The sequence below is a fragment of the Saimiri boliviensis genome, chromosome 16 (genome assembly GCF_048565385.1).
Source record: "Saimiri boliviensis isolate mSaiBol1 chromosome 16, mSaiBol1.pri, whole genome shotgun sequence".
Taxonomy (NCBI): Eukaryota; Metazoa; Chordata; class Mammalia; order Primates; family Cebidae; genus Saimiri; species Saimiri boliviensis.
In genome coordinates, this window is record NC_133464.1 from 70622314 (window position 1) to 70647171 (window position 24858).

The window sequence follows — 24858 nt, forward strand, 5'->3', positions numbered from 1 at the left end:
GAAATGTATTCTTCTGCTTCTTCCAATCTTATATCTTTTCCCACTTCCAGTATTTCCCTGCCTATTTTCAGTGCCTAATATTGTAGTTGATCACTTAGCTGACAACATGGATCCCTTTTCCTAAAATTCTGAAATATTTCTTTTCTAACATCCTAAGTGAGCAGGTAAGTGCAGCACAGGACATGTTTCATATGTCAGTAACTAATGGGAATTTCCAACATGCTGATTTCAATAAAGCAACACCATATGAAACATGCCTAAGAAAATAACACACACATCAAACTAACAGCAGGGAGACCATACTTAATACTTACATCTTTAAATTTTTTGTAATGTTTCTAAATCTCTACAAACAGGGCCTTGAGACTTTTTCTTGGGTTAGAGAATTTTTGGAAATATTCCAGGATTTATAATACTAGAAGGCGAAAATTATTCAGCAGTGGCAAGGATGAAGAGATTAACATAAAAAACAGGGATTTGTAATGAAGGATTTTCATGTTAGGGTTTACATTAGGCTAACTAGGTGCATGTTTACCATTTTTGTGTCATTTATTGTTATTTTAGCAGGCATTGAAGGAATTAAGGGTCTTTATTGGAATACATAAACACATTGCTTTATTTTACACCAGAGAAGGTATTAGGAGAGAAAATAATCAGAGGAAAGAATCTTTATGAAATTGACCTTTTGACATCAGTCTGTCAATTTGTCTTGCTTCACAGAATTCGTCCCAAACTAACCTTTCATGCACAAAGTCTTCTGCTACTTTACAGAAAGAAAGAATGAGATTTTTAAACATTGTAGGGAGAACATACCTGACTTCAGAAATTGATAGTAGAATTGGGATCAGTTTATTCCACAGACAGGTTACATTAACACCCATTCAATCCCATAGAGACAAAAAGAGTCTTTAATAAAGCATGCCAGCTGCACAGACGTTTGCTGGCTAAATGTAGATGCAGACAAACATTTATTATTTTATGCTATTAATATATCAGAAGTCATAGAGAGGCCTCTTTCAAAGAGTTCTGTGAAAGAGAACACATAATTCTGTCAAGCGAACATTTTCTTAGATGTTAGATCACTCCTAGATTTCCAAGTAGGGAAATATGAGTATATTCCAATGCGCCTGCTCCAATATTATTATTTAATTATATCTGAATTCCATTCCGGAGAATCAACATTCTTGCCTTAGGTTTAACAACAGTTAATTTTCCTACTGTCCAGTTGATAAAAGTATGAGACAGAATTGTATGAGATTTATTATATAACCTTTTCTCTAAGGATTCTAAAATGTTTAGTTGTTAATTATTTTACAGAAGTATGGCCTTTTAAATTCCTTTTGCTTGAGTTTTTTTTCCTTTCATTTTTCTATTTGAATTCTCATCTCTCCCTTACTTCTTATTCTTTTTTTGTATATTTCCTTTTTGTCGTTGTTCATTTCCCTCCCCTGTCTTTCTATTCATTTATTTACACTTTTCCAATATTGGCCTCTATTTTTGTATCAAATTGCTAGCCAAATTTTTTCTTTCTTTTCCTCTAGTCTATCCATTATAAAAGTACAAGCGGTAGTTAGTTTAGATACAGAAATGCGTTACACAGTCAATTTAGGACATCTTCTAAATTACAAGTGAGGGAGATGTTTTAAGTTTGGAAGAATATTAGAAGTCATTTCATTTGAGTGTCAATGGAAGAAAATTTCTTTCAGGATATGAATACAGGTAATTTTCTAATTTTCTAACATTTCTTAATAGTATAAGCATTTGAAGGCTGATTTTTTGTGTGTGTATTTGAGGGTTCAATCAGCAAATAGTCAAAATGTAGGTATTTATATTCTCAGTAACTAATGCGTATTCAAAAAATGTTTGAACTGCATTGTTTGTTGAAGTAAGAAAAGAAATTCCACATTGGCAGTTCTTAAGTACACTGCTATATTGAGGCTCTAGTTCAAGGTTCAAATGCAGATACTTAAGCTCAAATGGAATGATTAATGGCTCTCATTGCATAAATAAATAAGCTAGGAATGCCAAACCATTACATTAGGTGCCTATGAAGGTAATGGCCTAAAAATGCTCTATTGCTATTTTCTTGGTCGTTGTTTGTATGTTACGTAAAATGAGTTAAAGAACATTTTCCTGGTTATGATTTTCTGATGACAAAACGTTCATTTAAAATGATTTGTTTTATTTAAAATGTTCATAACATTTGAATATATATTTTTAACTCCTTACTAAGGACAGCTCTCAAAATTGTTTTAAGTAAGTTTATGTTTTTAAATTTCCGTGTTCTCAGGTCATTTTTACTCTAGGATGAGATTACAGAAAACGTTTTGTCACTGAAAATGATGGGCTGAGATAGAAGTTTTATAGAACACCAGTGACAATAGCATTTGTAATGTATGCATGGCATCAGAAACAGTTCAATCAGAGAAACAGAATCAGTGAATCAGCAGGAGGCATATATTAAGAGATTTGTCATGAGGAACTGTCTTACGTGACTGTAGGAGGCTGGTTAGGCAAGTCCCACATCTGTAGGGCAGCTTGGCAGGAAGTGCAGGGTGGAACTTTGGAACTGAAGCTGCCTTCCTCCATAGCTCCTGGTGGAATTTCTTCTTGAGGGAAGCCTCGGCTTTGCTTTTATGGACTTTCAACTGACTAAGCACCACCCAAATTATTTATGATTATCTCCCTTCCTTAAAGTCAACTAATTATGGACTTTAATCACATCTACAAAGTATCTTCACAGCAATGACTAGACTGTTTCATTGATAGCTGGCTAGGCATGGTAGCCTAGTCAAGTAGACATATCAAAAGATCATTATATCCAGAAATACTCCAGATTGTGTTTAGCGATTTCTCTCCCCCAATTGTTTAGTGCCTTTTAATGTTTTGTTTTATTCTGCTTTTTTGTGTTGATTTAAAACACAGGCATCCTTTCCAGAAAAGCTTATTTTTTCCAGTTAAAGACAGTTGTTGAAAGTCTGATTATTCTGCTCATAATACAGCTAAATAATAGGATCATTAGTTTAGAACATTGTTAAATCCCTACCGAAGCCTTATGTCCTTTTAGGCATTTTCAAGTTGAGCTAAATAGAGAGAATGATTTTTCTTGGGCCTCATTGTCTAAGAAAAAGTATAAATAATATCTAAAGTTAAAAAAGAAATAAAATATATCTCTTGTTTTTGCAAAAGGACTTAGGCAGTTTTTTGAAGCATAAATTAAGAAAGACTTACATGTTCCTAGGAAGCATCTTGAGTTTACATTGTAAGTGACCATCTAAAATCAATCAGTCCCCAAGCTTTAGTGAAGATTTATAATATACAGAACTTACCTCAAGACATTTGGGAATTTACAGACTAACTGAGATAGTTAGATCATACTCATTTGAAAGATAAGAATGAATTCAAAGGCATACACATGCAAACAAATACAAGAACAGGTTTCTCATGTCAGTTTGAGGTGGTATTTACAGCACCATAGTAAAAGTTGAATGGCATCCCACTAAGTAATGCAAATAGATTCAGAGGTTTTTGTTTGTTTCCTTCTACAAAGCATGTCCCTCATTGCAACCCTGGAACGGTTTATCATAAACATTATTACACCCATTAGTGGCAAGAATTATGCAAGAGAGGAAGCCCAAAACGCCCATCCACAATCAATGTCAGCTAATCACATACAAAATCAGGACAAAAATCTACACCAGTAGCATTTGTACCACATTTTGTTTGAAATCAGAATTTGAGTCTTAATCAGTAGTTATACACAATGAATCTATAGTCTATTTCAATTCAAGTAAACACTTTTTATTAGAGCAATTACTGATGCCCAGTGCTTCACAGATCACACTCCCTTTCATATTTAATTTGCTCCCAACAGTCTCAACACACACACACACACGCTTCCTTCTTTCGCTGTACCTTCCATGTCTTCTTAATATTTTCTGTATCCTCTTCTTCCTCAGGACTCTGCTGAACACTCATTTTCTTCATGAAGTGAGTCTATATATATAATGAAGTCTGTGTATACCTTTGCTGTATTTTATGCTTTTTTTTTTGAAAAAAAAAAAAAAAAAAAAAAGGTGGTGGGGGCAGTGGCTAGATCTTGGCCCACTGCAACCTCCACCTCCTGGGTTCCAGCATTTCCTTCACCTCAGCTTCCTGAGTAGCTGGGACCACAGGCACATGCCATTAAGCCTGCCTATTTTTGATTATTATTATCTTTTGTAGAGACAAAGTTTCACCATGTTGTCCAGGCTGGTCTTAAACTCCTAGGCTCAAGAGATGCACCTACCTTGTCCTCTCAAGTGCTGAGATTACGGGCATGAGCCACAGCACTCAGCCTAAACTGTTTTATGATTTTCATATTTGGTATTAATTCTACTTTGGATTTTTGCTTCATTCACATAAATATAGTCATGTATATTCTTCGTCCACTAAAAATGCTTAAAAATGTTTTCAGTGATGATAAAGTGTTTTAGGGACTGTGTTAAAGAAACTTCTCTTCCTGGGTCCGTGAGGCGTGTGGTTTCAAAGGCAGGAATTTTATTGCCCCAGGCCTCCATCCAGAGACCAGAGGGGTTTCAAATGTGAAGTTCTTTGTTCTGGTTTCCCTTGGGCCAGGTAGGAAAGCCAGGTGGACCTCCTTTGTCCCAAAAAACCCGCCAACAGCTGGGGGGTGGGGTGCTCTGCACCTCAGGGCTGTGGACCACATAGCCAATCCGGTATCAAAGTCAAAGATCAACCACTCCAGAGGAAGTTTGAAAGAACTCCCCTCATTGGATGAGAACATGAACGGGAAGGGAATAACTCAAGGATTAAAACCTCAGCTGCTCCTTACCTAAACGAACATCCTTCTCTGGATCCCCGTCCTCTCTCCTCTCCCCTCTCCCCTTTCCCGTCTAATAAATGGCTCTTCGGCAAAACTCTTTGAGGCCACAATATTTATTTGAACAGCAAACTCACCGGGCCTCCAGGACCCCTTTCCCCATTCTTTGGGGTTAGAGAGGCCAAGAACCTCTCGGATCTGGGAGCTGGGTAATCTCCCCCCAGTTACATTTTGGCACCTATTTATTGCTAAAATTACTACTCTATATGCAGGGAAACTGTTATACAATTTAAATTGTTAGCTTATGTGTTACATGTATGTGTATTTAAACACCATTCTCTTTGGGTGGGGACTAGATGTCTTGTCTACTTGATAATTCAGGTTATAAAATTATAGAAATGAAGACAGCAGTAATGATGAATACCAGTTTCTATACATAGAGGGAAAAGAAAACTTGGAGTGATAGAAATATTTCATTTGTTTTCAGTGTGGGTCACATGTATGTATTATTTATCAAAACTCATCAAACTCTACATTTGGAATTTTCTATTTCACCACGTGTAAATTACATCGTAGTAAAAACTTGCAAGTAAAGAAGAGTGGGGTACGGGAAGAGTTAAATGGCAAAGAAGGAAGATCTTATTCAAATGTGTATTATTGAGCTGGTCCCAGTCTTGCTATGGACTAAATTTAGAGAAACACTAGAGAGGGATTTTTAGATCACAGTGGTATGGCTTCTCCGTCTTCAGTCTACCACACTGGTAGGATTTTTGTTCTGTCCTAAATTTTATCTCACTCTTGTCAATAGCAATATCAAGAAGAGTTCTTTGAGTAGAAGAAATATAGCCAGAATATAATGGAGGAGTGAAAATTGGGTCCACTAATTTTGATTTTAGAAATATGTTTATTTCATAAAAAATATTTTTCCAAAGTATATCTACTTAGCCACATATAAATTTAATAAAATATACATTTATAGTCAGTATCTTTATACAATATGCTTTTCTTAAATTTTAAAATATTTTTATTAATTTTTGAAACTAGGGCAGAGAGATGTTTGCCGGGGATTTCTATAGCTAGAAGACATCATTATTCTTTAATCTTCTGCCTAGAATACAGTCTTCTCACTTTTCTTTCTGGTTAACTCTTAACCCATTCCTGAAAACACGTAAAAATTACTTTTTCTATTAATATTCTACGTTTTCTCTGAGGTAGCACATCTTTGATCCCAAATAATTCATCCATCTCTCCAACAATACACATATTCTATTGTAGTGTAATTATCTTGGCCACCTTTGCTTCCTTAATTAAACAGCAAATTTTCAAACGTAGGCTATATTTCCTTACCTTTTGGATTATTACAAATCTGTATATTATGCTTGGCAGAGGATAGATGCTTTAAAATAATTGTTTAATAAATAAATGATTTGGTTAAAAAAATATTAAGAATAATTCTTATGCTCTTCATTAGCCAGTATTGACCAAAATAGAATTCCTTAAAATAATTTTGTAAAATAATACATGTTTGTGAAAAGCTTGATATAAAAGCAGGAAGTGGATGTTTAGCTCTTGATTCAGAGCATAAACGGGCTATTGATTGATGATTCAGCCCAAATATATTCACTTCTCGTGGTATCAACATATCCTCTAAATTTTTTTCATCTTGTTTCTCTGCCATTCTCCTCCCTGAATTTTGTGCTTTAAATCACCAGACTGCATTCAACAGGCTCCTGTTTATTTCCAATTTTTGGCTTGCTTTTCTGTGCTTAGGAAACTCCTAGCTACCTTTAATACTAGGTGAAACGTCTTCTGTTTTATAAATCCTTTCTAGTCTTCCCTGTAATAGTGACCTGCCTCTTACTCTATTATCCAATAGTATTTGAATCTATTTCTATTACAGCCTTGTCACTTTGTATTTGCTTTTTGTTACTCCTATCAGATGGCAAGTATCTCAATGCTCAACAAATATTTGTTCCATATTCGAACAAGTCAATGAACACCCGTTTCTACTTTCAATATGCAAACTAAACAACCAGAAGATGAAATTCACAGCAAGGGGAAAACCCTCTCAAATATATATGAGCCTTAAGAAAAAGGCAAGAGATGAAACTTGAATAGCATTATATAAATTAATCATGACTGCTCTTTGGATAAGACCTTGTCCAATTTGTTGTTGTTGCCCCAGGGCCTAGAACAGTGTTCAACACACAGTACAAGTCAATAGTCATTGAGTTAAAAAGTACATGTATATAAATTGAGGGTAATCTCTGAGAGTCTTAACATTGGTTTTCTTCATGATCCTGTTCACCATATACCATGATGTGCAAATGGACATCATAGCTATGTGACTGTCATGACATTCTACCACCAGCCTGCAAATGTCACAAAGGCAGGGACTGTATTTAATCATTGGCTATCTAGTACTTACAGGTGTCCATTAACTTTTTCTTCAATATTGCTAAATACTGAAGCCCTAGGTCAGGCGTCCCCAAACTACGGCCCGCATGCCGCATGTGGCCCCCTGAGGCCATTTATCCGGGCCCCTGCCGCACTTCAGGAAGGGGCACCTCTTTCATTGGTGGTCAGTGAGAGGAGCACAGTATGTGGCGGCCCTCCAACGATCTGAAGGACAGTGAACTGGCCCCCTGTGTAAAAAGTTTGGGGACGCCTGCCCTAGGCATTTATAGAATAGGGTTATGCTTTGATAAAAAAAAAAAATTCTTACATAATCTTTTATTCTGGTTATTTGCATTATCATTCTAACAATGATTGAATTCATTTATGGCCATTAGGTGATTCATTTGAGGCAGAGATAATAATACCTACAGTCAAATATTTTGATATTCACATAATGAATTTAGCATAATATTTATGTTTAAACTATAATTGAATGTTAAAAATTTTAGAAGGTGGAAATTGATTTAGTTCATCCAGAAAAAAAAATTGTATATGCAATATAGTGCTTAATACACTCTTATGATTAAGTTAAAGAAAGTCACTTACTCAGTGGCAGAAGTTTACATTCAGCATTGCAAAGAACTCCTCCCCCCACCTTTTTTTTTTTTTTTTTTTTTTTTGCAGATAATAACCCCTCAAATCAGAAATGTTACCTTTATCATGAATGTTTTGGACTTTCCTCTAATGTAGATATTAAGTGTGAGTATTATCTACAACTCTTATAGGTGCATATGCTATTTTTAAAAACTTCTCTTGCCAACTCTTTAAAAATTAGCCTTTGTTAGAAAATAATTGAGTTCTGGTTGGGTGCCCTGGCTCACACCTGTAATGAGGCACTTTGGGAGACTGAGGAGGGTGGATCACTTGAAGTCAGGAGTTCGAGATGCAACATCATGCCCGGCCAATGTGGTGAAACCTCATCTCTACTGAAAAAAAAAAATACAAAAATTAGCTGGGCAATGTGGCAGGCGCCTGTAATCCCAACTACTTGGGAGGCTAAGGCTTGAGCCTGGGAGGCGGAGGTACATTGAGCAGAGATTGCACTGTTGCATTCCAGCCTAGCAAGACTCTATCTCAAAAAAAAAGAAAAGAAAAAAGAAAAAAGAAGTAAGAAGTGAGTTTTATTCTCTTTCTCTGCATCTCAGGAAGAAAGGAAAGCATAACATGGTTTTATCTTGTAAGTCCAAGACACAGAAATATGTTCATGATAATTTATTTGCCACCATGTGGGTGGGTGTTTGTTTGTTTGAGACAGTCTCGCTCTGCCTCCCGGACCAGAATGCAGCTCACTACAGCCTCCGCTTCATAGGTTCAAGAGATTATCCTGTCAGGCTCCCCAGTAGTTGGGATTACATCATCACATAAATATGATAAAACCCCATGTCTACTAAAAATACAAAATTAGCCATGCGCCTGGCTAATTTTGCGTTTTTAGTAGACACGGGGTTTTACTATGTAGGGCAGGCTGATCTCAAACTCCTGACCTCAAGTGATCCTCCCACCTCAGTCTCCCAAGGTGCTGGGATTACAGCTGTCAGCCACCGTGCCTGTCTGCCACCGCATGGCCTTTGAACTCTTGGAGTGTTAAAATCTGTTGGATTTAAAGAAATAAAGTTTATCTAAAAACAAGTAAAGTTTTGTTTCGTTTCGTGTGTGTGTGTGTGTGTGTGTGTGTGTGTGTGTGTGTGTGTGTGATGGATTCTCATTCTGTTGCCAGACTGAAGTTCAGTGGCGTGATCTCGGCTCACTGCAACATCTGCCTCATGGGTTCAAGTGATTCTCCTGCCTCAGCCTCCTGAGTAGCTGGGTCTATGGGCATGCACCATCACGTCCTGCCAATTTTTGTATTTTTAGTAAAGATGGGGTTTCACCATGTTGGTCAGGATAGTCTCGATCTCTCACACCTGTAATCCCAGCACTGTGGGAGGCCGAGGTGGGCGGATCACGAAGTTAACTTTTTAATGAAAAGCTCAAGAACAATTAGCTTTTGCTTCTGTAACTCTTGGATGCTGAGAGTAGAATCAAGAGTTTTGGGATGGTTTTAGTTAATCTATTGTCAATAGGTTAATTCCTTCGGGTGTCTCCATATTCCATAATGTGCACGTTAGTCTGGATAAGCATTTGTCCAGTGTAAATTTCCATGATGATGGAAATGTTCTATGTCTGAGCTGTCAATAGCTGCACAAGATTATTGAATATTTGATATGTGGCCAGTGTGACTGAGGAACTGAATTTTCCATTTATTTTCTATTTAAATTTAAATAGCCATATGTGATTGGTGGTTACCATATCGGACAGCACAGCTTTTGAAAGACCTTTTAAGAGAAAGGGCCAGTGCACCTATGAATATTGGTCTATGCTATGCATCCACTAGAGGGTGATAATAGCAAAAAACAGGCTTCTACATTTGCACAAACAATTTACTCAAATAGTACCCTCCTTCCTACAGTCAGGAATGTAGGATTTTGAAATAGCGAAAATTGCCATAAAGAGATTAAATGGGATTTCTTATTATTTACTTGAGCAAAAGATTGAGAAATATTAAAATGTGCCTAGTATTTAATTTACTTTAAAGTGACTGAGGACCCTTGTGAATAAAAATAACTACTGATTATAGTTCATGGGAGTATGGTGAAGTAGTGGTTAACTTGAAAGAATCCATCTTATTGATACCAAACTTGCAAGCAACTTACCTGTTTATCAGTTGTGAGCTGTGATTATTCAAGGCGACACAGGAAAGTGAAACTGCTCATTCCTACTTTCCATGCCTTTGAATATTTCATCTCTTTGTCATTCTATAAAAGATACACAATGCGAAAGCAGCAACAACCTGTATGATGGTTGTATAATTTCTTGATAAAACTCTTAGCAAACCATGAAGAGTAGATGGTTAAGACTTTAAATTAGGTGTCTAATTTAGCCAGTTCGCTCTGAAGAAAAGCGAAACAAAGCCCAATAACCCTCCTGCAAATGTGTTAATGATCAGGATCAGAACAGAAGTGAGTGTAGAGAAGATTCAGGGAAAGGATGCTCAACTTTTGCAAAATGTAACCCACCAAATCTGCAACACACTTTTTTTTTTCTTTAAATAAAAATAGCATTGTTGGCCAGGTGTGGTGGCTCACACCTGTAATCCCAGCACTTTGGTAGGCTGAGGTGGGTGGATCACTTGAGGTCAGGAGTTTGAGACCAGCCTGGCTAACTTGGTGAAACTCCATCTTTACTAAAAATAAAAAACTTAGCCAGGCATAGTGTCATGTGCCTGTAATCCTAGCTACTCGGGGGACTGAGGCAGGAGAATAGCTGGAACAAAGGAGATGGAGGTTGCCAGTGAGCCAAGATCCAAGAACTCCAGCCTAGGCAACAGAGCGAGACTCTGTCTCAAAAAAAAAAAAAAAAAAAAAAAGAAAAGAAACTTTCTGTTTTAGTAGCCCATAAAATGAGAGTGCTAGTAGTACCTGTCTCACAGTGATCTTCAGGCAATTAAGTGAGTTAATACATGTATGTGCTTACGATATCATCTGGCACATAGTAAGTGAGCACTTGACAGATATTTACTAGGGTTAGTGTTGTTCTTTTCCTTCTTACATTTGACAACTATGCAGACTATTTTCTATTATCCAAGAATTAGAAAATAGGAATATTTTTTGGTCTTACTTCTCTTCACTATCTCTATCCAGTTGTTTATCAAGCCCTTCCCTTTAATCCTCTGCAATTTGTAAATTTTCTTCTATTCTGGGATTATTTCTAAATTGAAAATTTACTTTCTTTATATATTATGATTAAGAATGTCGATAACCCATATACAATAATACCCCTTCTCCTTTTCTCTTTTACTCTTAAATCTGTTCATATATTTTCAAATTAATCCTGCTGGAGTGCAGATGAATTCTTACCTCCCAGTGACTCATTCTGTCATTGCTCCATCCTGAGACTCTAGCATACACTGTTGACATATGGGCATCTTCAGTTTACAAAGAATCCCAGAATATAAAAGATAATACACAAATTGCAGAGGATAAGTCTCCAGGCTTTTTTCAACAAAACAATCCACTTTATTTCAAAACATTAAAATAGAAATAACTTGGTTACAAGTTAAAATAAGATAAAAGTACACAATTAAAAGTAAATCCCCCTTTATAACCTGAAGTTTCTTTTTAAGAACAATTATTGTTATCAGTTTTCTCCTCTCCTTTACAGATAGTCTGTGCATATTCAGGCATGTGTAACTCTGTACTTTTGTGTTCAAATGAGAGCAACCTGTATATAATATTTTGTAACTTAATTTTTGTTGTTTATTTTGTATTTTAATGTAATTTTTATTGTGACCAATATTGAAAAGGTAAATGGCTTTAAAAGTCAATTAGCTCTACAAGACATAAGACTAAAATAATAATCTACTCCCCTGCTTCTGATTCTTAATACCTAAAGGTAGGTGGCCTTTTTAAAAATTTTTATTTACCTCCATGTTTCTAAATATGTTTCTATTAATATTTCTAAGTTTTTCAGTTTCAAACACAAATTGTATATTTCTGAGACCTTGCATATCTGAAAAGTCCTTTGTTGTACTTTCCTAGTGGAGTGATAATTTTGATGGTTGGAAGGAATTTTCGGTCTGATTATTTAAAGCCTTGCTCCATTGTCTTCTAGCTTCTAGTTGTTCTGAAACCTGGTGGCACTTTGATCCTCCACCCTTTGATTCTGATCGTTTTTTTTTTCTGTCAGTAATTTTTGTAATTATCTGATTGTGAACAGAGTTCTGGAATTTTTCTGATGCTGTGATTTCATGAAGGTCTTTTATGGTCTTGAAAACTTGGGCTTTTTCAGTCTAGAAAGTCATGCTTACTTAGGTCTGGGAAATCATATCATTTCTCAACTTCTGTTCTTGTTTTTTTCTGGTGGTCTCTTATGTAAATATTGATCTCTGATTTTCTTATGTATTTTATATATTTTTTCTTTTTGTTTTTTCTTCTATGTTCTGAAAAAGTTCTTCAATTTTGTGTTCCAGTTTCTTTTTTTTTTATTTTGGCATTTTCTGTTCCTGCTATAATATGTTCAAATTCTTTGAGTTCTTTTATATTTTCAAAGTGCTTCTTTTAAAAATACCATTCTATTTTAGATTAAGAATACATTTTTTTACATCTTTGAAGGACTAGAGTTTTGAGAAATTTGCTTCTGCAACTTGCATTTTCTCTCTGTTCTTTCCTGGATTATTTTGGCCTTTGTATTTCATGTTAGAAGCTGATTAGAAGCGCTGTGTGTGTGTGTGTGCATGTGTGTGTGTGTGTGCGTGCACGTGCGCCCACACATCCACACGCTGGCGGGGGTTGAGGAGTTTCTCAGGTGGTACTTCTTACAGTAAGATAATCTGGCTTGGTTATTTTGTTGGAGAAGCCATCTACCGTCAGTATCTGTGTATCTTCTCTCTCGGCTTGGTTGGTTTCTCCAGAAAGGGACTCTGTTCTTCCTAGAAAAGGATGGAGTATAAGCCAGATATTGTTTTCTCAGGTGACTTGGTAAAATAGTATATTTTCCTTCTCATTGTGTAGATTTTTACTGAATCTCCAACTGTCAGAGAGCTAATTCTATTGCCAGCTGAGCCTGGCACTGGGCCGCGTGTTGCTAACTCAGTCTTTCTGGAAGGCCAAGAAATCTTCTGCCTGGGGTGATGTGAGGCAGTCACCGGACTGGGTGGAGTCAGAAACAGGATTTGGGAGATGAACTGCAACTAACATGAACATTTAGCCCAAGTGCTACCTCATTTTCAAAGTACCCACTGTACTTTCCATTTCTGTCCTTTTTGGGGTTTCTACAACTCAGATGATCTTGCTGCTGGCTTTTCTCGGCGGCTGGCTCAGGTCCTGGCTTCCTTTAGTGTGTCAGGTTACTTACCCCCATTTACCTGCTTTCCAGCCTCCAAAATCTGGCTGCTCTCACATCTTCTTCTATATTTCCTTGGGGCTTTATGCTTTAAAAATCCCTTGACTGCCATGTTAGTGCAGTTTCAGGAGGGAATAGAGGAAGCACATGTGCAGTCTCCTACCTTTCTCTCCCATCCTTGCCATGGTCATTCAGTTACCTCCACAGATGATCTCATCTGGCACCTACCTGGGCTTTAACTGCCTTGAGTCTGGAATATAGTCATCATTTCTCAGCTCCCTACTGACAATTTTGTCCTATTGGTTCTGTTGTTTACATAATCCCTCCTCAAATGTTGTTGGAAATATGCCACTTCTTTTAGGATATCTCTAGGGGCTCTTAATTAACTTGAAAAGTAAAATTCTATCTAATGAGTTCAAACTGTGTAATCCATGCTTCTTCTGGATACTTTGGTTCCCTGTTATAAAACAAACAAACAAACAAACAAACAAACAAACAAACAAACAGAAACCAAGATGATTAATTGCAATATCCTGGAGGGAGAGTGTGGTGTCAGAGTTCACTTCTCCTCTCATCATCATCTGTTCTGTGTAGTATTTGTGCTCTAACACATGAACTTTTGTAATTCTGTCACTTAAATTGTGTTTACCTGCCACCAAATGGCTAACCAAAACTTGAATTTATTTAAAAGTTCATTTTTTATTTTCGAAATCAGGGTTGCAGAATAATTTCTATTGACTATTTTTATGCCTTGAATAGAAATGAAACAAATTTATTAATAACTAAGTGTCTTAAAGAAACTACTAAAATTTGGTTATATTTTTACCTTTTAAAGTATTTTATATTTATTTAGAGACTAATAAGTCTTTATTAGATGAGGAATATCTAACTGTAGTTGTGAGGATAATTTAATAACAATGTACAGTTTAAAGGCTTCATTAATTCCAAATTTAATATACTCAAATTACATTTTACAGGTGGCATGTTCATAGTAGCAATATGTATTAAAATAAGTGATATTCTTATTTATAGATTTTGCTTCATGTGATATTACACATAAACTTTTCTAAAATAAAAATAACTGGTGAATCTATGGAATGTATTTTCACTGAGTCTTGTCAGAATACACACAAACATTACTTACCAAATACCTAGTAGTAACTATTCTGGAAATGGATTTCCTGTATTACAAATGCCTTCAGCATTCTCAGCCACAGAAGTCTACAACGGTCTCCTAATGCGAAGTTAAAGTTTAATCAGTCTTTGTTGATACCATGCATTGATGGGGAGTGGTCTGACCTGCTCAACTTGTTTTAAATGACATACCATTCAGAATAGACTCAGTTCAGCCAGACATCACCGGTTTCCCAAAGTGCTGGATGCACACTGGCAGGTTCTCCTATTCACTAGCCACCTGTGCTTTCAAGGGCACCCATCTGAACAATGTTTAAGCCCTTTTAACAAAGTTTATGTTGATATCTGTGAAGTTTAAATGTATTATAAATTTTAAGGTCAGAAAGTAGTACAAGTATAAATCCTTATACATCCTGGGCTTTTGGATTTTAAATGATTTCCAGAGCCTTATTTTAACAATTACACTTAAGAAAAAGATAGTTTTGTCTGATTATCTTAATTTTTCTGACATAGCACCATTTAGACAGCCTTGTAAATTAGGGGGAGGGGAAATCCTAATAAATGCTAAGAAAACAATGAAAACAAGGGCAATGGAGCATATCACTATAGAACAAACATAAATGACTTCAAGGATCTGAGCGCTCAGTTCATCATAAATTGTTTCTTGTTCTGCAAATTATAAAGTGGCTTTTCTCAAAGTTGTTTAAACAAGGAGCTATTGATCTCTTTTTTGTGATGAAGGAAAAACTTCAGCCGAATTACATTGGAAGGAGTTTAATTGAGCAATGAATGATTCGTGAATCAGGCAGCCCCAAGATCACAGATTCACAGAGACTCCTGGGTAGCCACATGTTAGTAGGAAGTTTATAGACAAAAAAAAGGGAAATGATGGGAAGAAATTGGCAGTGAGGTTCAGAAACAGCTGGATTGGTTACAGGTTGGCGTTTGCCATATTTGAGCACGGTTTGAACGCTCAGCAGTCTATGAGTGGTTGAAGTATGGCTGCTGGGATTGGCCAAGACTCCATTGTTGTTACAGGCGCATACTCCTAAGTTAGGTTTTCAATCTTGTCTGACTGTTAAACTAGGTTACACTTTATCCACAAGGACTCAAATAGAGAATTATGGAGTTCTCGGGCCATATTTAGTTTGCTTTAACAATTATTAATTTTCACCCAAGATTATGTCCATATTTTTAAAAGAATCCACATAATGTACACAATTTTAAAAGATTCTACAGAAGCTTATGACAAAACTTCCATAATGATTCCCTGAGAATGCTGAGATGCTCAAGAGATTTACTTAATGTCAGGATACATGCACATCAACAAGTCACTGCAAAAGACAACAGACACTGAGCACCACTTGTACTAAGTGGTGGAGGTCTCTTAGGGGAACCAAGAAGTAGCTCTTTCCTTATCAAGTCTACACAGAAGAAGACCCAGGCATAAGAGAAAGAAAAACGTTGCCCTCGTTTCCCGGGCACAACTTACTTCTAGATTTGCTCCCAAGAGGAAGAGGCATGACATGCCTGATTTATTCTTACCAAATGTATCAATCTGATAAATCACTGCACTTGCATCTGACTGAGCAATGGCATGTGGAAAACCCAGAAGTCCTTAGGATACTTTCCTTAACACCAGGCATTACGGGTGCCACACTTTCTCAACTGTAGCCCCACCTTTATTATCTATAATGAGCATCCCACTGCATGTTTGTTTGGGCTCTTTCTAGGGGACCAGTAAGGAGCCATCCACTTAGTGTTTATAAAAGCTTTGCCACACACACAGTAGAAGGTTGAAAATATCCTTATGTGCATGTGCAGTCTTTCTTATCCACAACCAGAAATGTACAGTAATCTTCAGAGTGTCCAATGCCTTCCTTAGATCCTTTAAGGAGTACGTGATCGCACAGGTTAGGAACCACTGCCCTCTAGGGAATGCAGTAGCTTCCTGACCTCTTGCTTGATGTTTAAACACAGCTGTTTGGTGTCTCCAAGAATGCTGACTGATTTGCTGCTGTCATTTCACATGAGCGTCCTGGAATTATCCTATCTCAGTCCATTTTTATCACTCAGATGGCCCCACAGATCTCTTATGTCTGCCCAGAAAATTGATAAGTCTGCTCTGTCCTGGTTGGACCTAGTCTGAGATTGATTTTTCATCTGGGGAATGTGTATGCAGGGGCTTTTCCAAGTCTTTGGCAACTTTCTGTGAAATTCTTTTAAGGTGCTATGTCCTTGATCCCATGCCGACTCTACGTATTTGGATTCTTCAGTCTAATGGGATTGAGTGTAGGGGGTGGAAATGTGGGAGAAAAGATGACCTACTGGATGAGGCACTTTGACATGAAGTTTTCACTCAACAAATATTTCTTGGGTGCCTGCTATGTGTCAGACCCTGCCCTGGGCCATAGGGGCATTAAAGGTGGTTACAACATGAAGCTGACATTTGATTTGGTAAGGGAGTAGATATAGACATTATCTAATTTTTCACGTTCTCATATGGGGCAAAGTCGAGTCCATCATATATTCTCACTGAGTACAGAATTTAACACAAAGGAAAAGATATAAAAAATGAATATTTCAACATAAAGGAAATAATTTTATCTATAAAGGCTCAACATGGATAAAATCTTTCAAACTAGAGTCTGAAAATCTGATTTCCTCTTAGAGGAACCACTGTATTGGTAACAAATAGACCTAAACTGAAACAAGTGTGTCAGGAACAGTCAGGACGGCACGTCTGCTGGGGATCTCTCGACCTGCAAGAGGGTCCCAATACCTGGAAGAGAGAGTGCGCAGAAGAAAAGAGAGACAAAAAGCAGGATCTGGAGGACTGAATAGGCAGTGCCCAAACAGCGAGTTTATTTTCTCAAAGGCCAGGAATAAATACATTTTCTCGGCTCTGGTTTACGTCATTGCAAGAGGAAATGCAAATCTATACCTTACATGGCCTATACAATAGAGAAGTCAGATACATAATCAGTGGTTGTAAAAAGTAATAGAATTTCCTGTGATCATAGAGCTTATTTACGTCCAGATATTGTTCCTCATGAGTGCAGGTGTTTCTGGTTTGATCTTGTTTTAGAACTCACATGTGAAAAGGTTTTCTGGTTTTACTCATCAGAATATCTTTTAACCAGATTCTCCTTTGTCTGCTCCTGACTCAACTTATCTCAACTCCCCCTATTCAGGCATCTCTGTGTCTGGGATCAAAACCATCCGTATCGTGGCATTTGCTTTGCAAATATCCACATGGTAGGGTTCCCCACACAAGTGTCCTTAGAATTATAAGACCTGCTTGAAATTAAATCCATTTGTGAAAACAGTATGAACAAGGCTGTCTTCCTTCTGAATCTACTTGTCATATTTTGCTTAAGCAAAGGGAACTCCAGAGGCCATAAAATTCTCATCTTGTTTCCCAACATACCTTCATGAGTTGGGACCCATACCAATGTCCATTTTATTATCCCTCCTACCATTCTTTCATCCAAAATAAAATAAATTTCAACTTCTTTAAACTTTATGCTTTCCGTGTCACCATCTGGGAACTTTAACCATTGGCCATCCTGAAGTTTCCATTGTGCTATTATCTCTCTCCCTTTGAACTTTTTAGGTTTTCTGAATTTTGAAGGCATTAAATGACACTAAAGGCTTTCTATAAGTGAAATAAATAAGATGTATTCCAGAATCACTTTTGAACAAGTAATGTTTGCCAGAAAAAAGTGCAAGGTGCTGGGAATAGGTGGAGAATCAAGTAAAGATGGTACCTGTAGTCCACAACTGTCTATTTCATTGAGTGGAATAGAGAGTAAACACTGAAAAGCATATGCTTTTCAGTGATGAGCCCCATAAAGGAAATGCACAGAGTACTGTGAGAATGTAACAGTATGTGACCAAATTTAGGTTGGAGAATCAGGCAAGCTCCTTCTGCAGAAACAATGCTTCAGATATGATTGAAAAATAGTAAGACACCATCTGCCTTGATGAGGTATTAATAACATGACAAAAAGTGTGCATAATGTGTGCATTAGGAGTACGTTGATGAGTATATTATACTTGTGGAACATTTTATCTTTGTAGTAAGCCAAGCATTACAATATTGTTTTTGATGCAAACCTTCTTCAAAATTAGATGAAAAAATTCAACTTCAATTAAAGTGATAATAGGAGAATCAGTAATCACTGGAATTTTGTTATTAAAATAATGCCATCTGCTGCTACCATGAACCTCACTGCAGAGTTCAGATAGTGTTATGAATAAGTAAAGCATCTCTGCTACACTGATGATACCTGACTTAAGCTCAGTGTTTTTAGTAGTATGCACGGCCTTTACAGTGCATGTGCCTTTGTCTTATTTCTGCCAAAAATATCCTTGCATTGTCCTCCACTGTTGCAGAGCCTTTACATTTTATGTATGAGCACAAAATACAACAGGTGGCCTATTTGAACATTATGATTATTTTCCCAGTACAAAATAGTTCACAATAACCTAAAAAATTAGTAACATTGAGGCAGTGACCAGATATCTGATGTCCCAGGGATAATGGCACCGCAGTCACGGGTGGCTTGAGCTATCAGTTTCTGGGGTGTAAGTTGGGAAGCACGTAAGATGACTCTAGTATGGCAGAAAGAATAGGTGCAATGTGCCTCACAAATAAATTCTCATCCTGAAGTCTACTCTTTCTTGCTTTTCATTCAAAAGCCACCAGTCACCATATTCCCACCTTCTAGTTTACATCTGCCTTAAATTTCTATCTTCCATTTGGTCTCATTTATTCTCTATTTTTCTTGAAGCATCTTCATGACCTTAAAAGCAGATCCTTACTTTGATTTTGATTTTTTGAAATATCTGTCAAGAATATTCCTCAAAAATAATGAATGTGATAATATTTGTAGTATAACATGTAATTGTAAATGTCTTAAACAATATATTAATTTGGATTCAATTTGGAGAATGTTAAATCTTACTTTGTGAGTTTAGAAGCAAGTATAAGCTCCTGACTTGAACTGTTAAATTAGATATTATATTTTATTTTTTATTTTTGATATTTTAAAAGCATTTTGTTTATTTACTTTTTATTTACCACTGAAAACAGCGAAAGGCTGTTGTAGTTCTTAGCAACATTGAATTTAGAATCAGATAGACCTTGGTTCAAGTAAAGAGGATAAGGATCTTTACCTTATGAGTTTATCATGTTGACACTCCCAGCATTTACAGGGCTTGGGGCCAGAACACAAATGGAGACCCACATCTTCTATGACTAGATACAACACTAACATGCTATCAAATTAACAAATGCGTTACCCTCTGCCTTCACAAATACATCTTCATAATAACAATCTTAACAGAAACATATAAACCTATGTTTTTACATGACTAAAAATTGGCAAAAAGTTAGACAGCTGAGATTATTATATACTGGAAGTTTTACTGATGGGCAAATGAGGTTTTGGAGAATAATAAGAAAAATACATATATAATTAATTATTATTATTTATTCTATAAAATGTATTTTTATGCCACTTTAGCAAAATCACTAATTATGCTGTAATCAGACTTTTCATTAAATTCACTGTACCCTGTGTTCTATTATCAGTAATGATTTAAGGAGTAAAAACAAGTGTACTTCTAGCCAAACGATAAATGTTTATGTGTATTTTTTCATTAAAATGTAAGTTTTGTTGAGAGAAGTTATTTTTCTTTTAAAAGTCAACAGTATCGGCTGGGCACAGTGGCTCATGCCTGTCACCCAGCAATTTGGGAGGCTGAGATGGGTGGATCACTTGAAGCCAGGAGTTCGAGACCAGCCTGGCCAACATGGTAAAACTCAATCCCTACTAAAAAGAAAAATACAAAAATTAGCCAGATGTGGTGGTGCATGCCTCTTATTCCAGCTACTTGGAAGGTTGAAGCATGAGAATCACTTGAACCCTGGAGGCAAATGTTACAGTGAGCTGAGATCAGGCCATTGTACTACAGCATGGGTGATGGAGTGAGACTGTCTCAAAATGTATATATATTTTTAAGTCAACATTATTTTATAAAATTCAAAGATAAATACAATCTACAATTAATATCAAGTGCTTAAGTAAAAATTAATAAATACAACTAAAGTTAAAAATTATTTTGTATATGTAATTACATCTGTTTTTTTATTTGACATCTGTATTTATTCTGAAATTGCTTGTCCACAAAGCATGATATGTAACTGCGATCAGATATCCTTCTGAAAGTGAAAATAATCATCATTTTGTAAGGTTTCAGTTAAACCCAATTGATGGTCAATGTGAACTTATTTTTATCAAAAAATTTTAAACAGCTTTATTGAGGAGTCAAGTGACACCCATGCTGCACATATTGGAAGTGTAAAGTTAGATGTTTTCACAGAGGTATTCAGCCATAGAGCTGTCACCACTAGAGATAATAGACTTACTTGTCATCCCAACAATTTCCTTGTACTCTTTTCTTTTCTTTCTTTCTTTTTTTTATTGCATTTTAGGTTTTGAGGTACATGTGGAGAACATGCAAGATTGTTGCATAGGTACACACGTGGCAGTGTGATTTGCTGCCTTCCTCCTCTTCACCTATATCTGGCATTTCTCCCCATGCTATCTCTCCTCACCTCCCCACCCCCCTGTAATTACATCTTATTAGAATTTTACAGAAATAAAATTTGCAATTCCAGTGTTCAGTGCTGTCCAGATGACAATTTGCAGAGTAAGTGGTGTGTTGGAGTGTTTGTGTATATTTCTACCCAGTTTAGCAATATTACATTGGCAGCTTGAAATCAGTCATGGCAGAAGTATTTAAACTATGAAAATTGGCCAGCACTACAGTTCAGGTTTTCTCCCCCCAGAGAATCAGCTTTTAAATATTTGCCAGCATACTATTGAGTATTATGTTTCACCCAAGAGAAGCTTATGATGTGATCAGAACTTTTCAGAGAGAAGAAATTATCTATTGAATCAAATGCTGCTGAAGGTTGAATGTGATGAGGGAAGAACAGTATCTATTAACGTGTTAACAGTGGAATTCTTGGTTCTTTGTCAAGAGAGTTTTAGTGGGGAGGTGACAAGGAAAGAAGACTGGTTTGTTTGAAGACTAATGGAAAGTAAATAAGTGTAAATTTGAGGTGTGAGTATTTTATGAAGTGTGGCTACAAGAAATTGGGATGGTGAATGGAGAACAGTTATAGTTCATTTAAGGTGACTCATCATTGACAAGATATATTATTTCCCATTAATCAGAATTAAGGACTTAGGTTATTTTAAAGGGTTCATTAAAATCAATGTCATAAAATCTTCTGATGGGGATAGCTTTCTATAGCCTACATAAAATTGTGTTACTTCAGTCCAGAAGACCTAGAAGGTGGGGGTTATATTCAAAATATTTATATAATATTAAACATTGTTTGAAAGTATGAAGAGTAATTTTGTTTTAGCTGAAATTGAGTTGCATAGTCTTTAATTATACATTCATGATGATATTCATTAGAGAGATGGGCTTGGACTTAAACTGTGTCAAATTAACAACCAGCTGTGTCTATTCAAACTAAAAACAGCCAATATCTCTGCAATATTGTTAAATAATATACTGTATCTGAAGGTTTTAAATAATTATTAAAAATTTGAAGACAATAGTTAATATTTATTGGGTCTTACTATTGCCTGATCTGTGACAAGCACATGTGTTATCTCATTTTCTCTTCATAGAATTATCTCTGAGGCATTATGAAGTAGGAACTATTGCCTCTCCCCACTTTATGGGTGATCAGGTAGGTTAAGTAACTTGATTAGGTTCATAGAGATGAAGTTTGAACTCTGGCAGTTTTACTGATTCCAGATGGTTCTGAAAGCAGCTTCTGGGGTTTTCTTTTTTAGGTCAAGGAATTGGCTATGATTTTTCCCCTGCTATAGATCATGAGATCCTTCAGTGTAGAAATGGATTTTTTTCTTCCTGGCATCTTGTGGCTTAGCAGCACAGTTTCTATACACAACTTCACAAACACATCTTGCACTGGAGAGTTCAGTGATAGAAACTGGCCTCAATTTTAAAAAGCATTTTCACAGAAAATATAGGATTTATATAATATTAATCTTAAGCAGCAAAGTCAACATTCAGAAAAATCTGAATGAAGTTCTAAATGTTTAAGAATGTTGCTATTGCAGCCTACATGGGAACTTTGCCTAAAATCTGAGTTACACCCCTGTTATTCTTGTCTGCATATTACTGTCTTCTTGCAAAGGTGCATTGCTGGAGACTTATCTTCTCAAATGTAATCCATTAACAAGTGAGATTTAAAAAAAAATAGCATTACTTGAAGTCAAAGACAAAAGAGTGATCGTAATGAGTTTAAGAGAACAACTACGTATCCTCATGTATTCATGGCATCTGTGTGCATTAACTTTTAATATGATTTATCCTATGGGAAAAAAGTTAAGTATCATATTTGATCCAAAATATTTTCTATGCATAAAAAGAAAGATGCTAAGATTAATTTTTAAAAACTGCAGCAGATGAATAGGAAATATGAAGGAAGAAGTCAGTTAGATGGGCTTCATTTGTTCATCAGTTAAGTTTGACACATCATTTGTTACAGTATTTACTCTTGACATCAAAGGAATTTTAGTATGACTTACATTGCCACACATCCTTGTGGTAACAGGCTGACTTGGGGCTTTTATGATAATTATAGAATGATGGCCATACCCATGAAACCCATGAGGGAAGTCTGAGACTACGTTAGAGAAAGTAGCATTTGTGGAACTTTTGAGCCAGATAGCAGTAACATAAACTCTTTTTTTGTTACTTTTTCATTCCATTTAAGAGTGTTTCAAAAAGCCCATAGATTTAACTGTTGGTATAAATATGGGTGGTCATTTTGGATGCAAGGATTAGCAAATCTCTGTGACTAACAGAGGAGGAAGGGTTCTTAGGAATTCAAGAATAATAACTGTCGTATAAGACCTTTAGCAACAGCTTCTATATCATCTCTCTTTCTGCCTTAAACATGACTCAGTTTTCTTAGATTCTGCATCTCTGGGAACATCTTGTCATTTCCTCTCAGTTGTCAGATCAAAGAGATCATTCTCTACTCTGTCCATATTTTCTCTACCTATAGCACTCTTCTTAATAATTTAGCTCATTCATAATTAATACATGATATAACTTTTTTCCTCATAATTCTTTAGCTTCTCTTCTAGTTATTAATGGTCCAATTCTTTTAGTATGTCTTTATCTGGATTTTCAAGAGGAAACAATCTCACTGACCTAGCTCTCTCTTACATGGGTAGGGTTTTTTGGACACAGGTCACTGATCATTGGCAAGCCTGTAGATTAACTATTTTATGTTAGATATCTAATCCTAATTTAATAGTTATAATAGAAATTTGAGAGAGTGCCAAGATACTTAAGTTGGAAACAATAATTTTTTTTCTTTAGATGGTCTAGCTCTGTAGTCATAGTGTGGTCTCAGCTCACTGCAACCTCCACCTCCTGGGTTCAAGTGATTCTCCTACCTCAGTCTCCTGAAGAGCTGGGATTACAAGTGCATGTCCCAATGTCTGGCTACTTTTTGTATTTTTAGTGTAGACGGGGTTTCACTATGTTGGCCAGGCTGGTCTGGAACTCAGCTGATTTTCTTGCCTCAAAGAGTCTGCCCACCTCGGTCTCCCAAAGAGCTGGGATGACAGGTGTGAGCCACCGTGCCCAGCTGGAAATGATAATCTTTTAATAAACAGGGCTAGGAAAACAGGACTACCACATGCAAAAGAATAGAGCTGGACCCTTACCTTACAACCTTACATCATCTATAAAAATTAACTCAAAATGAATTAGAGGCTCAAATGTGCAAGGTAAAATGATAAAACTCTCAGAAGAAAATATAGGCATAGATATTTGTGACCTTGGATTAAACAATTGTTTCTTACATACCACACCAAATGTATAGGTCCAAAAAATATATACTGAGCACTATGAATATTAAAATCTATATATCTATATAAAATTTGTGTATCTATATAAAATCTCTCTGTATAAAATCTATAATATAAAATATAAAACCTCCTAGTATGACTATATAAAAAAGACAGATTACAAGTGTTAGTGAAGACGTGGAGGTATTGAAGCCCTTATGCTCTGCTGGTGGGAGTGTAATATGATGATGCAGCCACCTTTTTTTTTTTTTTGAGACAGGATCTCACTCTGTCACCCCTGCTGGAGTGCAGTGGCGTGATCTCAACTCACTACAACCTTCGCTTCCCAGGTTCAAGCAATTCTTGTGCCTCAGCCTCCCATGTAGCTGGAATTACAGGCACACATCACCACGCCCAGCTTATTTTTTTGGAGACAGGATTTCACCATATTGGCCAGGCTGGTCTTGAGCTCCTGACCTCAAATGATCCATCCACTCTGACCTCCCAAAATTCTGGGATTACAGGCATGAGCCACCATGCCTGACCTAATGCAGCCACTTTGGAAAAAATTTTGGCAATTTCACAGAGGGTTAAATATAAAGGTACAGTATGATCTAGCAATACTCCTTCTAGGTATCCAAGAGAACA